Source organism: Salmo salar, chromosome ssa10 (assembly GCF_905237065.1).
Source record: "Salmo salar chromosome ssa10, Ssal_v3.1, whole genome shotgun sequence".
NCBI classification, from domain to species: Eukaryota; Metazoa; Chordata; class Actinopteri; order Salmoniformes; family Salmonidae; genus Salmo; species Salmo salar.
The window spans coordinates 109,508,518-109,523,156 of NC_059451.1; positions in this window are offsets into that span (position 1 = coordinate 109,508,518).

Sequence of the window (14,639 nt, forward strand, 5' to 3'; positions counted from 1 at the left end):
CAGCCATTGAGCCAGTAATTGAACGGGATATTACATTTTTCTACACGAAGTAAATATTGCAATACAGACATAAGAACACGGATGAGAGGATCTCCATGGAAACTAACGTTAGCTAAATGCAGGGCATGCACCAAGCACATCTGGGATAAGAAACGTCCAGCACGTTACCATCTTACAAGTCAATAATGTTTTAAAACATTTTGAAAACTAGGAATTACTTTGGATACAAGTTAATGCTTGTCTCTGCTACGGGCATTTGTTTTTTTAGTTCGAGGAATATCATGCGAAGAAGTGCGCATGCTCATGTTTCACTCAACAGAGAAATGCGCTCTCTCTCTCTTTCCAATTCAAATGCCTTTATTGGCATGGGAAACAAACACTGAGTCTACAAAACATTAGGAACACCTGCTCTTTCCATGACAGACTGACCAGGTGAATCCAGGTGAAAGCTGTGATCCCTTATTGATGTCACTTGAAAAATCCACTTCAATCAGTGTAGATGAAGGGGAGGAGAAATGTTTAAGCCTTCAGACAATTGAGACATTGATTGTGTATGAGTACTATTCAGAAGGTGAATGGGCAAGACAAAATTATTTAAGTGCCTTTGAACGAGGTATGGTAGCAGGTTCCACCGGTTTGAGTGTGTCAAGAACTGCAATGCTACTGGGTTTATGACGCTCAACAGTTTCCTGTGTGTCGTGTCTTTGGCTATGCCGGATTAAGTGATATGACATGCTAACTTATAAAATGATTTCTCTGTAATTAATATTACCTGATTAAGCTAATCATGTAAATGTAATTAACTAGAAAGTCGGGGCACCACGGAAGAACGTTTATAGAGCCGTTATCTTCCAAATAAACTCTTAAAATACTTTGTAATATTTTACATCGATAGCAGTCAATATTAACCCTTGTTTTATTTTCAGTCTCATAATGAAAGTTGTAAATTCTTGGTTATCTTCACGAACCCTGGCTAACAAGTTGAATCAGCAATACAAAATTGGGTTTAATTATTTATTTACTAAATACCTAACTAATCACACAGAATTACAAATACACAGAATACAATGATGTCATACAGAAAACGTCCCTGGTGAACGGAACCTGTATGAAAGCTGGTTACACAAAGGAAAGGGGGTTGGGCTTGAATGAAAGAGCGGGAAGATTTAGGAACAGAGAAACAGCAGCTATGCTATCGTAAATACATTATCTTATGCATTCTAAATGACCGCCCATTTGGAAAAGGAAAATGCAATAAATATTTACTCTGAGCTGCGCTTCGGTAGATTGGTCGTAGATGCTGGCCGGGTTGGCCAACAGATCTTCCTGTAAACTCTTAAGAATGTCTCTGGTGGTAAATTGGATAAGTGGTGGTATCTTCGTCCGTCTGTTAGACTGGATCCGTCGTCCGTCCTTTCCTAGCCCACGTAAGCAGCGGCCGCTGCTAACTCAACGGCTAGGAAGTAGCACTTCTTTAGTGAATAAGCTCAAAGTTCATACCATTCGCCACCAAAGCTCACGCCGAGGTTGGCTTAGTTCTGTACTTGACATGTGTGTCCTTCTAACGTAGAGGCTGCAGACCTCCCGTACTGGAACAACCTTGGTTATCTTTTCGTCAAAGGATTATATAGTGGAGAGGGGGAGGGAGGTGTTTCATCGTTTATAACCCCTGTCTCTTCACAGGGTTGGGCCACTGATCGAGCAGGGCACTTTCCTTATGAAAACCCAATTCTCTCGTTTGGAAGCTAAAATTACATTTCATCTCCTAACAAACATTTTCAATATCAACCATTTCAATTGCATAACAATTCCATGTGACTCTGATAACTAGAGGGTGGATACTTTCCCAGGTACAGTTTATGTCGTCCTGTCATCAATCATAATGTCTCAGATGACAACTGAAATGAAATCCATACTCATTACTTTATCAAGCATATTTCCAACTGGTTTTATTAACAAAATATGGTTCCTTTTCCCCATTTGTTTGATGTTCCCAGACTCTCTATATTTAACACAGGCTATTCACGTCCTTCAGTAGATTCAGAGAGGGGAAGAGAGAAAGGTATTTATGGGGGGGGGGTCATAAACCTTACCCACAGGCCAACGTCATGACGTGTGTATCAAGAATTGTCCAACAACCAAAGGACATCCAGCCAACTTGACATCTGTGGGAGGCATTTGAGTCAAAATGGGCCAGCATCCCTGTGGAACGCTTTCGACACCTTGTAAAGCATGCCCGGACAAATTTTGTCTGTTCTGAGGGGAAAAGTGGGTTCAACTCAATAGTAGGAATGTGTTCCTAATGTTTTGTACACTCAGTGTATGTTTACATTGCCAAAGCAAGTTAAATCAATAATAAACAAAAGTGAAATAAACAATCAGAAATTAACAGTAAACATTGCACTCACAAAAGTTTCAAAAGAATAGAGACATTTCAAATGTTATATTATGGTACAAAAGGGAAAATAAATAAACATAAATACGTGTTGTATTTACAATGGTGTTTGTTCTTCCCTGGTTGCCCTTTTCTTGTGGCAACAGGTCACAAATATTGCTGATGTGATGGCACACTGTGGTATTTCACCTAATAGATATGCGAGTTGATCAAAATTGGATTTGATTTCAAATTCTTTGTACATCTGTGTAATCTGAGGGAAATATGTGTCTCTAATATGGTCATACATAGGCAGTAGTTTAGGAAGTGCAGCTCAGTTTCCACCTCATTTTGTGGGCAGTGTGCACATAGCCGGTCTTCTCTCGAGAGCCAGGTCTGCCTACGGCAATAGCAAGGCTATGATCACTGAGTCTGTACATAATCAAAGCGTTCCTTAAGTTTGGGTCAATCACAGTGGTCACGTATTCTGCCACTGTGTACTCTCTGTTTAGGGCCAAATACCATTCCAGTTTGCTCTGTGTTGTTTTTCCTCTCTCTCTCTCTCTCTCTCTCTCTCTCTCTCTCTCTCTCTCTCTCTCTCTCTCTCTCTCTCTCTCTCTCTCTCTCTCTCTCTCTCTCTCTCTCTCTCTCTCTCTCTCTCTCTCTCTCTCTCTCTCTCTCTCTCTCTCTCTCTCTGTGTCTCTCTGTGTCTCTCTGTGTGTGTGTGTGTTTCTCATTTCAATTCAAAGGGGATTTATTGGCAGGGAAAACATATGTTTACATTGCCAAAGCAAGTAAAATAAAATATAAACATAAGTGAGAATAAACATAAACAACATCAACATAAAACCATTAGTAAACATTGCACTCAGAAAGATAAATACATGTCAGGTGTTATATTATCAGCCATGTACAGTGCATTGTGCATTGTCTCTAATGTGGTTATACTGTACATTTGGCAGGAGGTGAGGAAGTGCAATAGCAAGGCAATGCTCAAAGAGTCTGTAGATAGTCAAGGATTTTCTTAATTTTGGGTCAGTCACAGGGGTCAGGTATTCTGCCACTGTGTTCTCTCTGTTTAGCGCAATATGCATTCCAATTTGCTCTGTTTTTTGGTTGATTCTTTCCAGTGTGTCAAATAGTTATCTATTTGCTTTCTCACAATTTGGTTGGGTCTAATTGTGTTGCTGTCCTGGGGCTCTGTGGGGTCGGTTTGTGTTTGTGAACAGAGCCCCAGAACCAGCTGGCTGATGGGACTCTTCTCTAGGTTAATCTCTCTGTAGGTGAGGGCTTTGTAGTGGAATGGGTGGGAATTGCTTCCTTTTTAGGTGGTTGTAGAATTTAACAGCTCTTTTTTACATTTTGATAATTTGCTGATATAGTTGAAATTCTGCTCTGCATGCATTGTTTGGAGCTTTGTACACAAAGTATATGTTTGCAGAATTCTGCATGCAGAGTCTCAATTGGGTGTTGGTACAATTTTGTAAATTATTGGTTGGTGAGTGGACCCCAGACCTCACAACCATAGAGGGCAATGAGTTCTAGAGGGCAATGAGTTTTTAGAATGTCGCCAGAGGAGATGGCTGCTGTTTTACGGGCTCCTAACCAATTGTGCTATTTTGTGTGTTTTTTCACGTTGTTTGTAAATTATTTTGTACATAATGTTTCTGCCACCGTCTCTTATGACCGAAAAAAGCTTCTGGATATCAGAACAGTGTAACGCCCTGGCCATAGAGAGGGGTTTTTGTTCTTTATTTTGGTTAGGCCAGGGTGTTACATTGGGTGGGCGTTCTATGTTCATTTTTCTATGTTTTTGTATTTCTTTGTTTTGGGCCGTGTGTGGCTCCCAATCAGGCACAGCTGTAGTTTGTTGTTGCTGATTGGGAGTCACACATAAGGAGCCTGTTTTTCCTTAGGGTTTTGTGGGGGATTGTTTCTGTTTAGTGTCTTGCACCTGACAGTACTGTTTGGCTGTCGGTTTTCTTGTTTTGTGTTGTATCATGTTTGTTAGTTAATTATAATTCAAAGATGAACCTTGGTCTACTTCCACAGACAGCCGTGACAAACAGCGATTATTTACCTCATTTAACGAGTCGGACGCGAAGGATTTACTCCAGATACCGGACCAAATCCCGTCATTCGCATGAAGAAAAGACACCGATACAGGGGACGCAGGTCCGGGTGCCTTGTTATAATTCGTCGGCGAGTGGGTAACCTGCCTTTAACATCCGTCCTATTGGCCAACGTGCAATTATTGGAGAATAAACTGGATGAGCTCTGTTCAAAACTATCCTACCAGCGGGACATTAAAAACGGTAATATCTTATGTTTCACCAAGTCGTGACCGAACGACTACATGAATTATCTACAGTAGCCTGTCTGTGTCTATTTGTCAATAACAGCTGGTGGGTGAATTCAATTATTAAGGAAGTCTACGGGTCGGTAGTCATGTAGGCATATGCCCTCTATGCCCTCAGACGAACCATCAAACAGACAAAGCGTAAATACAGGACTAAGATTGAATCCCTGTGGCAGGGCTTGTAAATGATTACAGACTACAAAGGGAAGCCCAGCAATGGGCTGCCCAGTGACACAAGCCTACCAGACGAGCTAAATTACTTACATGCACATTTTGAGGCAAGCAACACTGAAGCATGCATGACAGTACCAGCTGTTCCAGACGACTGTGTGATCACACTCACCATAGCCAATGTGAGTAAGACCTTTAAACAGGTCAACATTGACAAGGCCGCAGGCCCAGAAGGATTACCAGGACGTGTGTACTCTGAGCATGTGCTGACCAACTGGAAAGTGTCTTCACTGACATTTTCAACCTGTCCCTGGTCGAGTCTGCAATACCTACATATTTCAAGTAGTCCAACATAGTCCCTGTGCCCAAGAACACAAAGGTAATGTGCCTAAATTACTACCGACTCGTAGCATTCACGTCTGTAGCCATGAAGTGCTTTGAAAGGCTGGTCATGGCTCACATCAACACCATCATCCCAAAAACCCTAGACCCACTTCAGTTTGCATACCACCCCAACAGATCCACAGATAACACAATCGCTATTGCACTCAACACTGCCCTTTCCCACCTGGACAAAAAGAACACCTATGTGAGAATGCTGTTCATTGACTACAGCTCAGGGTTCAACACCATTGTGCCCTAAAAGCTCATAAGGACCCTGGGACTAAACACCACCTTCTGCAACTGGATCCTGGAGTTCTTGACGGGCCACCCCCAGGTGGCAAGGGTAGGTAACAACACATCTGCCACGCTGATCCTCAGGGGTGGATGCTTAGTCCCCTCCTGTACTCTCTGTTCACCCATGACTGCGTGGCCAAGCACGACTCCAACATTAAGTTTGCCGCAGACACAACAGTGGTAGGCCTGATCATCCACAACAATGAGACAGCATATAGGGAGGAGGTCAGAGACCTGGCAGTGTGGTACATCACTGGGGACAAGCTCCTGCAATCCAGGACCTATATTATAGGCGGTGTCAGAGGAAAGGCCCAAAAATTGTCAGAGACTCCAGTCACCTAAGTCATAGACTGTTTTCTCTGCTACCGCATGGCAAGCGGTACTGGAGGGCCAAGACTGGGACCAAAAGGCTCCTTCTACCTCCAAGCCATAAGACTTCTGAACAGTTAATCAAATGCCCCCCCCCCCATTTGTTTTGTACACTGCTGCTACTCGCTGTTTTATCTAAGCATTGTCACTCCACCCCTACCTACATGTACAAATTACCTCAACTAACCTGTACCCCCCCACATTGACTCGGTACCGGTACCCCCTGTTTATAGCCTCGTTATTCTTATTTTATTGTTTTAGTTTTTATAATTTCTAACTTTAGTTTATTTGGTAAATATTTTATTAACTCTTCTTGAACTGCACTGTTGGTTAAGGGCTTGTAAGTAAGCATTTCACGGTAAGGTCTACACTTGTTGTATTCGGCGCATATGACAAATAAAGTTTGATTTGGTGCCAGGACAACAACCTCTCCCTCAGTGTGATCAAGACAAAAGAGATGATTGTGGACTACAGCAAAAGGAGGGCCGGGCACGCTCCCATTCTCATCGACGGAGCTGCAGCGGAGCAGGTTGAGAGCTTCAAGTTCCTTGGTGTCCACATCACCAACAACCTATCATGATACAAACACACCAAGACCGTCATGAAGAGGGCACGACAACGCCTATTCCCCCTCAGGAGACTGAGAAGATTTGGCATGGGTCCTCAGATCCTCAAAAAGTTCTAAAGCTGCACCATTGAGAGCAACCTGAATGGTTACATCACCGCCTAGTATGGCAACTGCTCGCCCTCCGACCGCAAGGCGCTACAGAGGGTAGTGCGAACGACCCAGTACATCACTGGGGCTAAGCTTCCTGCCATCCAGGACCTCTATACCAGGCAGTGTCAAAGGAAGGCCCTAAAAATTGCCAAAGACTCCAGCCACCCTAGTCATAGACTGTTCTCTCTGCTACCACATGGAAAGCGGTACAGGAGTGCCAAGTCTAGGTCCAAAAGACTTCTTAACAGCTTCTATCCCCAAGCCATTAGACTGCTGAACAGCTAATTAAATGGCTACCCAGACTTTTTGCATTGCCCCCCTCCCCCTTTTTTTATGCTGCTACAACTCTCTATTTATTATCTATGCATAGTCACTTTACCCCTGATTTGATTTGATAAGTGATTTAAGTATTTTTAGACAGATCCTAATTGGGATGTTGAGTTTTATGTTCCTTTTGATGGTATAGATGGTCCTTCTTTCCTTGTCTCTTAGATCGCTCACAGCCTTGAGGTAATTATTTTCTCTCTCTCTCACTCCCTTACATTACATTACATTTACATTTAAGTCATTTAGCAGACGCTCTTATCCAGATCGACTTACAAATTGGTGCATTCACCTTATGATATCCAGTGGAACAACCACTTTACAATAGTGCATCTAAATCTTTTAAGGGGGGGGGTTAGAAGGATTACTTTATCCTATCCTAGGTATTCCTTAAAGAGGTGGGGTTTCAGGTGTCTCCGGAAGGTGGTGATTGACTCCGCTGTCCTGGCGTCGTGAGGGAGCTTGTTCCACCATTGGGGTGCCAGAGCAGCGAACAGTTTTGACTGGGCTGAGCGGGAACTGTGCTTCCTCAGAGGTAGGGGGGCCAGCAGGCCAGAGGTGGATGAACGCAGTGCCCTTGTTTGGGTGTAGGGCCTGATCAGAGCCTGAAGGTATGGAGGTGCCGTTCCCTTCACAGCTCCGTAGGCAATCACCATGGTCTTGTAGCAGAGGCGAGCTTCAACTGGAAGCCAGTGGAGAGAGCGGAGGAGCGGGGTGACGTGAGAGAACTTGGGAAGGTTGAACACCAGACGGGATGCGGCGTTCTGGATGAGTTGTAGGGGTTTAATGGCACAGGCAGGGAGCCCAGCCAACAGCGAGTTGCAGTAATCCAGACGGGAGATGACAAGTGCCTGGATTAGGACCTGCGCCGCTTCCTGTGTGAGGCAGGGTCGTACTCTGCGAATGTTGTAGAGCATGAACCTACAGGATCGGGTCACCGCCTTGATGTTAGTGGAGAACGACAGGGTGTTGTCCAGGATCACGCCAAGGTTCTTAGCACTCTGGGAGGAGGACACAAGGGAGTTGTCAACCGTGATGGCTAGATCATGGAACGGGCAGTCCTTCCCCGGGAGGAAGAACAGCTCCGTCTTGCCGAGGTTCAGCTTGAGCTGGTGATCCGTCATCCACACTGATATGTCTGACAGACATGCAGAGATGCGATTCGCCGCCTGGTTATCAGAAGGGGGAAAGGAGAAGATTAATTGTGTGTCGTCTGCATAGCAATGATAGGAGAGACCATGTGAGGATATGACAGAGCCAAGTGACTTGGTGTATAGCGAGAATAGGAGAGGGCCTAGAACAGAGCCCTGGTGACACCAGTGGTGAGAGCGCATGGTGCGGAGACAGATTCTCGCCACGCCACCTGGTAGGAGCGACCTGTCAGGTAGGACGCAATCCAAGCGTGGGCCGCGCCGGAGATGCCCAACTCGGAGAGGGTGGAGAGGAGGATCTAATGGTTCACAGTATCAAAGGCAGCAGATAGGTCTAGAAGGATGAGAGCAGAGGAGAGAGAGTTAGCTTTAGCAGTGCGGAGAGCCTCCGTGACACAGAGAAGAGCAGTCTCAGTTGAATGCCCAGTCTTGAAACCTGACTGATTAGGATCAAGAAGGTCATTCTGAGAGAGATAGCAGGAGAGCTGGCCAAGGACGGCACGTTCAAGAGTTTTGGAGAGAAAAGAAAGAAGGGATACTGGTCTGTAGTTGTTGACATCGGAGGGATCGAGTGTAGGTTTTTTTCAGAAGGGGTGCAACTCTCGCTCTCTTGAAGACGGAAGGGACGTAGCCAGCGGTCAAGGATGAGTTGATGAGCGAGGTGAGGTAGGGGAGAAGGTCTCCGGAAATGGTCTGGAGAAGAGAGGAGGGGATAGGGTCAAGTGGGCAGGTTGTTGGGCGGCCGGCCGTCACAAGACGCGAGATTTCATCTGGAGAGAGAGGGGTGAAAGAGGTCAAAGCACAGGGTAGGGCAGTGTGAGCAGGACCAGCGGTGTCGTTTGACTTAGCAAACGAGGATCGGATATCGTCAACCTTCTTTTCAAAATGGTTGACGAAGTCATCCGCAGAGAGGGAGGGGGGGGAGGAGGATTCAGGAGGGAGGAGAAGGTAGCAAAGATCTTCCTAGGGTTAGAGGCAGATGCTTGGAATTTAGAGTGGTAGAAAGTGGCTTTAGCAGCAGAGACAGAAGAGGAGAATGTAGAGAGGAGGGAGTGAAAGGATGCCAGGTCCGCAGGGAGGCGAGTTTTCCTCCATTTCCGCTCGGCTGCCCGGAGCCCTGTTCTGTGAGCTCGTAGTGAGTCGTCGAGCCATGGAGCTGGAGGGGAGGACCGAGCCGGCCTGGAGGATAGGGGACAGAGAAAATCAAAGGATGCAGAAAGGGAGGAGAGGAGGGTTGAGGAGGCAGAATCAGGAGATAGGTTGGAGAAGGTTTGAGCAGAGGGAAGAGATGATAGGATGGAAGAGGAGAGAGTAGCGGAGAGAGAGAGAGAAGGTTGGGACGGCGCAATACCATCCGAGTAGGGGCAGAGTGAGAAGTGTTGGATGAGAGCAAGAGGGAAAAGGATACAAGGTAGTGGTCGGAGATTTGGAGGGGAGTTGCAATGAGATTAGTGGAAGAACAGCATCTAGTAAAGATGAGGTCAAGCGTATTGCCTGCCTTGTGAGTAGGGGGGGAAGGTGAGAGGGTGAGGTCAAAAGAGGAGAGGAGTGGAAAGAAGGAGGCAGAGAGGAATGAGTCAAAGGTAGACGTGGGGAGGTTAAAGTCACCCAGAACTGTGAGAGGTGAGCCATCCTCAGGAAAGGAACTTATCAAGGCGTCAAGCTCATTGATGAACTCTCCAAGGGAACCTGGAGGGCGATAAATGATAAGGATGTTAAGCTTGAAAGGGCTGGTAACTGTGACAGCATGGAATTCAAATGAGGAGATAGACAGATGGGTCAGGGGAGAAAGAGAGAATGTCCACTTGGGAGAGATGAGGATTCCAGTGCCACCACCCCGCTGGCTCGATGCTCTAGGGGTATGCGAGAACACGTGGGCAGACGAAGAGAGAGCAGTAGGAGTAGCAGTGTTATCTGTGGTAATCCATGTTTCCGTCAGCGCCAGGAAGTCTAGGGACTGGAGGGTAGCATAGGCTGAGATGAACTCAGCCTTGTTGGCTGCAGACCGGCAGTTCCAGAGGCTGCCGGAGACCTGGAACTCCACGTGGGTCGTGCGCGCTGGGACCACCAGGTTAGAGTGGCAGCGGCCACGCGGTGTGAAGCGTTTGTATGGCCTGTGCAGAGAGGAGAGAACAGGGATAGACAGACACATAGTTGACAAGCTACAGAAGTGTTGTTTCTTGTATTATTGTCTCTTGTGTCTTTAGAGAACTGTTTCACTTTGATATCCTTTTTCTTCTGTCCTGATTTTCTCTTTCTTTTATTCTGTTAACTAGATATTCTTTGTTGTTCTTCGTTAGCTAGCTAGCTTCTTACCTCTCTCTCTCTCTCTCCCTCCCTGTCACCTCTCTCTCTGGCTTTCTCTCTCTGTCGCTTTCTGTCTCTCTCTCTCGATTTCTGTCTCTCTCTCGCTCTCAAGCCTTTCCTTTTATTAGGCCATATTTAATAACATATTTGTCTCTTTCCAGGCTTTCAAAAGCATATGCATGCCTGCCTTTTTCCCCCCATCACGCTCTCAAAATTTTCATTGTCAACACATATGGAGTGTATAAATCCACAAATCAAGGATTTGATTGGTATTTAGAGCTAATAACATATGGTATAGATGACAGCTGAATAAGACTTGACATGCAGGAGGATTGGCTTGCATCTCAGCCCACATTTATAATCTATATCAGATGAGGAAAATACACATTGTGTATGTGATTAAATATTAATCATTTGTTATAAAATATCAATTACTTAGTTGGCCTATTCTGAAAGGTAGACTAAGGCAAACCATACCAATTCTATTGCATTGCATCTTACAGAACTGCAGTGAACAATAAAATACTAACATGTGCATGACTATTAAGGAAGCTGTAATTCGTTAACTGTGTTGCGAATGGAGTTACAATTAAGATTTTAAGGTGAAAAATATTGCGCACACCTTCAGTTCACGTCTTGTAGCTCATTTGCAAACTGCTTAAATTATCGCTATGATAGATAGCAAGCTCATGCAGCATACGAGTGACAGATTGTTCGTAAGTTGTATTGAGAAACTCAGCTACAACGTAACTTGTCTTCAGTTGTACTTCACTGCTAATTTGAGACATGTTTATTTCTGACTAGCGATTGAAGTGATTCTGAACGGGAGTTGTGCATGCTCATTAGGGTATGAATAAAGGTATAATAATACCTCACTGTCCTTGGTGTTCTTGTCAGTCTCGTTAATTTATGGAATTACTGACCCATGAGTTTGAGTCATTCAGTTGGCAACAAAAATAGATATTAGATTAGTATTTTTCTTCTGTTTTGTTGATCACACTAAGACACTCACGTTTTAATTGAATGGATGTTTCACTTTCTGTGACTGTATTAGTTACTAATATAACGTTTTAATTGCTCATATGTTGATTATAATGCTGGCAAAATATTTCCTTGCATCGGAAACCAAGAAAGTACACAAAGTACTTTCATCAAAATACCTTTCATTCTTTTCTTTGGGATTTGATAAGATCAGGTTAACTTTTAACTAACCATTGAACTGAATAGATGTTTGAATCATGGAACATATTAGCACGCTGATAAATTGCCGAAAATGGATGATATTCATCACCTGTGGTGTCCATCACTGAAGTATGCATCCATAAAGCATCAATAATGCTCCATAATGTTGCCCTCGTCACGGTACCGGAGCGCCAAGTCTTCGTCCAAGAGGCTTCTGAACAGTTTCTAACCCCAAGCCATTAGACTTCTGAACATCTTATCAAATGGCTGCCCTGATTACTTGCATTGCCCCCCCCCCCCCCTCTCTTTTACGCCGCTGCTACTCTGTTATTATCTACGCAAAGTCACTTTAATAACTCTACCTACATGTACATATTACCTCAATTACCTCGACTAACCGGTGCCCCCACACATTGACTCTGTACCGGTACCACACTATATAGTCTCGCTATTGTTATTTTACTGCTGCTCTTTAACTACTTGTTTAGTTCATATTTGAAATCCCTTTTGGTTCAAGCTTTTCATAAGGTCCCTACAGGAATTCATTTGTTTCTTTCAAGAAAACATTTCAAATGTATAATAATATAAATCTATACGTCTGGTATAGAGTAATGAAAATCTACCAAACACAAATGTTGTTAAATATAACTATCACTCATACTGGTGATGGCTTAATAAGCTATAAAAAAAAACAAAGACAGTGAGACCTGGAAGGTTTAGCTTACAGATGTTTTGTCTCTGAGAATTGAAGTAGTGTAGAAAGGTGTCAGTTTTACAGTACATCACACATCTTACCCGTCTCAATTTGCAGAAATTGTTGAAGCGGTGAGCGCGGCTCAACCGTGTGCTAGGTGTCTTCGAAGGTGTGTGGGGCGAACCGGAGAACTGTCAGGTGGTGCTCAATGTGACCCTCTCCCCAGAGTGAGCGGGGAAGAGCATTCATCTCCCCAGAGAGAGCAGATGAGTGGTTAGCTGCAGCCTGTTTGATGCCAAGACACTCATTAAATAAGGAACGAGCCAGGCTTTGTCTGAAAAAGTACCATGAGTGGAGTTTCATTTCAATAGTGTTTAAACATTTGAATGTAGGCTACTGATCAAATTGGAAATAGCTGTGTGCTTTGACATTGATGTGCATATGCCATTGCCATTGCATCATATGATGGAATTGGCCTTGTGAAAGAGGTAGCGTGTCTTGGGCATGACATAGCTGTCACATCCTGACCCTAGTAAGATGTCATTTTCTATAGTAGAGGAGGTCAGGGCGTGACAGGGGGTGTTTTGGGTTTTTCTATGTTTTATATTTCTATGTTTGTGTTCTAGGTTTTCTATTTCTATGTTGTTATCTCCAATTGGAGGCAGCTGTTCCTCGTTGCCTCTGATTGGAGATCATATTTAAGTAGGGGTTTTTCTTCCTGGGTTTTTGTGGGTAGTTGTTTTCCATTTTGTCTGTAGTTCCTGACGGAACTGTTTGGTCGTTTTGTTGTTTTCTGTTTTAAGTGTATTCATTAAAGGAAATATGAGCACTTCACACGCCGCGCCTTGGTCCCATTTAGACGACCCACGTTACAGAACTACCCACCATGGCGTGCCCGGGCTGAAATGGACACCTGGTCACATAGTGAGTGGACGGAGAGGAGAAATTGGACCTGGGGCCAGGTAATCGAGAGATACCGGAGCCTACCTGGGAAGAACGAGAGGCAGCCCCCCAAACATTTTTTGGGGGGGCATGTGCCTGCCTCCATAGCACAGTATGTCCTGTGCCTGCTCCTCGCGCTCTCCCTCCAGTGCGCCTCCAGAATCCAGTACGTCCTGTGCCTGTTCTTCGCACTCTCCCTCCAGTGCGCATCCATAACCCAGTACGGCCGGTGCCTGCTTTGAGCACTTGGTCCTCAGTGCGTCTCCCCAGTCCGGTGAGACCGGTTCCTGTTCCACGTACAAAGCCTCCAGTGATAATTGATGGTCTGACGCCTGTAGAGATGATCCATGGCACTAAGCCTCTAGTGATGATCCATGGCCTGGAGCCTGTAGGGATATTCCATGGCACGAAGCCTGAAGAGGTAATCCATGGCCCGGAACCTGAAGAAATAATCCTTGGCAAAAAGCCTGGAGGGATTATAAATGGTCCGGTACCTGTAGGGATAAACCATGGCACGAAGCCTGTAGGAATAATCAATGGCCCGGCACCTGTAGAGATAATCCATGGTAAGAAGCCTCCAGTGATGATCCTTGGCGTGGAACCTGTAGAGATGATCCATGGCATGGAGCCAGCAGCAACGGTCACTAGTCCGGAACCTATTATGACGCCTCCCAGTCCGGAGCCTCCGGCGAGGCTTTTCCGTCCGGAGCCTCCAGCGACACTCCTCAGTTCAGAGCCTCCAGCGACGCTCTTCAGTCAGGAGCCTCCAGCGACGCTCCCCAGTCCGGAGCCTCCAGCGACGCTCCCCAGTCCGGACCCTCCAGCGACGCTCCCCAGTCCGGAGCCTCCAACGGCGGTCCGCAGCACGGAGTCTTCAACGGCGATCCGCAGCACGGAGACTTCAGCGGCGGTCTGCAGCCCTGAGTCTTCAGTGGCGGTCTGCAGCCCGGAGTCTTCAGCAGCGGTCTGCAGCCCGGAGTCTTCAGCGATCTGCAGCCCAGAACCTCCAGCGGCGGCCTGCAGCCCAGAACCTCCAGCAATGATCTACAGTCCGGTTCCTTCGACGATGATCCACGGTCAGGTGGTAATAAAGCAGAAGGATCAGCGGGTGGAGTGGGGAGTATGCCCAGAACCGGAGCCGCCTCCTATGCTGGAGGTTATGTGGACTGCATTTGAGCCGCCAAAGACAATTATCACCCTCCCTACACTCCCTTTTTGTTTTGTGTTTTTTTGTTGTTGTTGGTTTGTTGCATTCGGTGTCTGCACCTTTGGGGGGGGGGGGGGTACTGTCACGTCCTGACCTTAGAAAGATGTCATTTTCTATAGTAGCGTGACAGGGGGTGTTTTGTGTTTTTCTATGTTTTCTATTT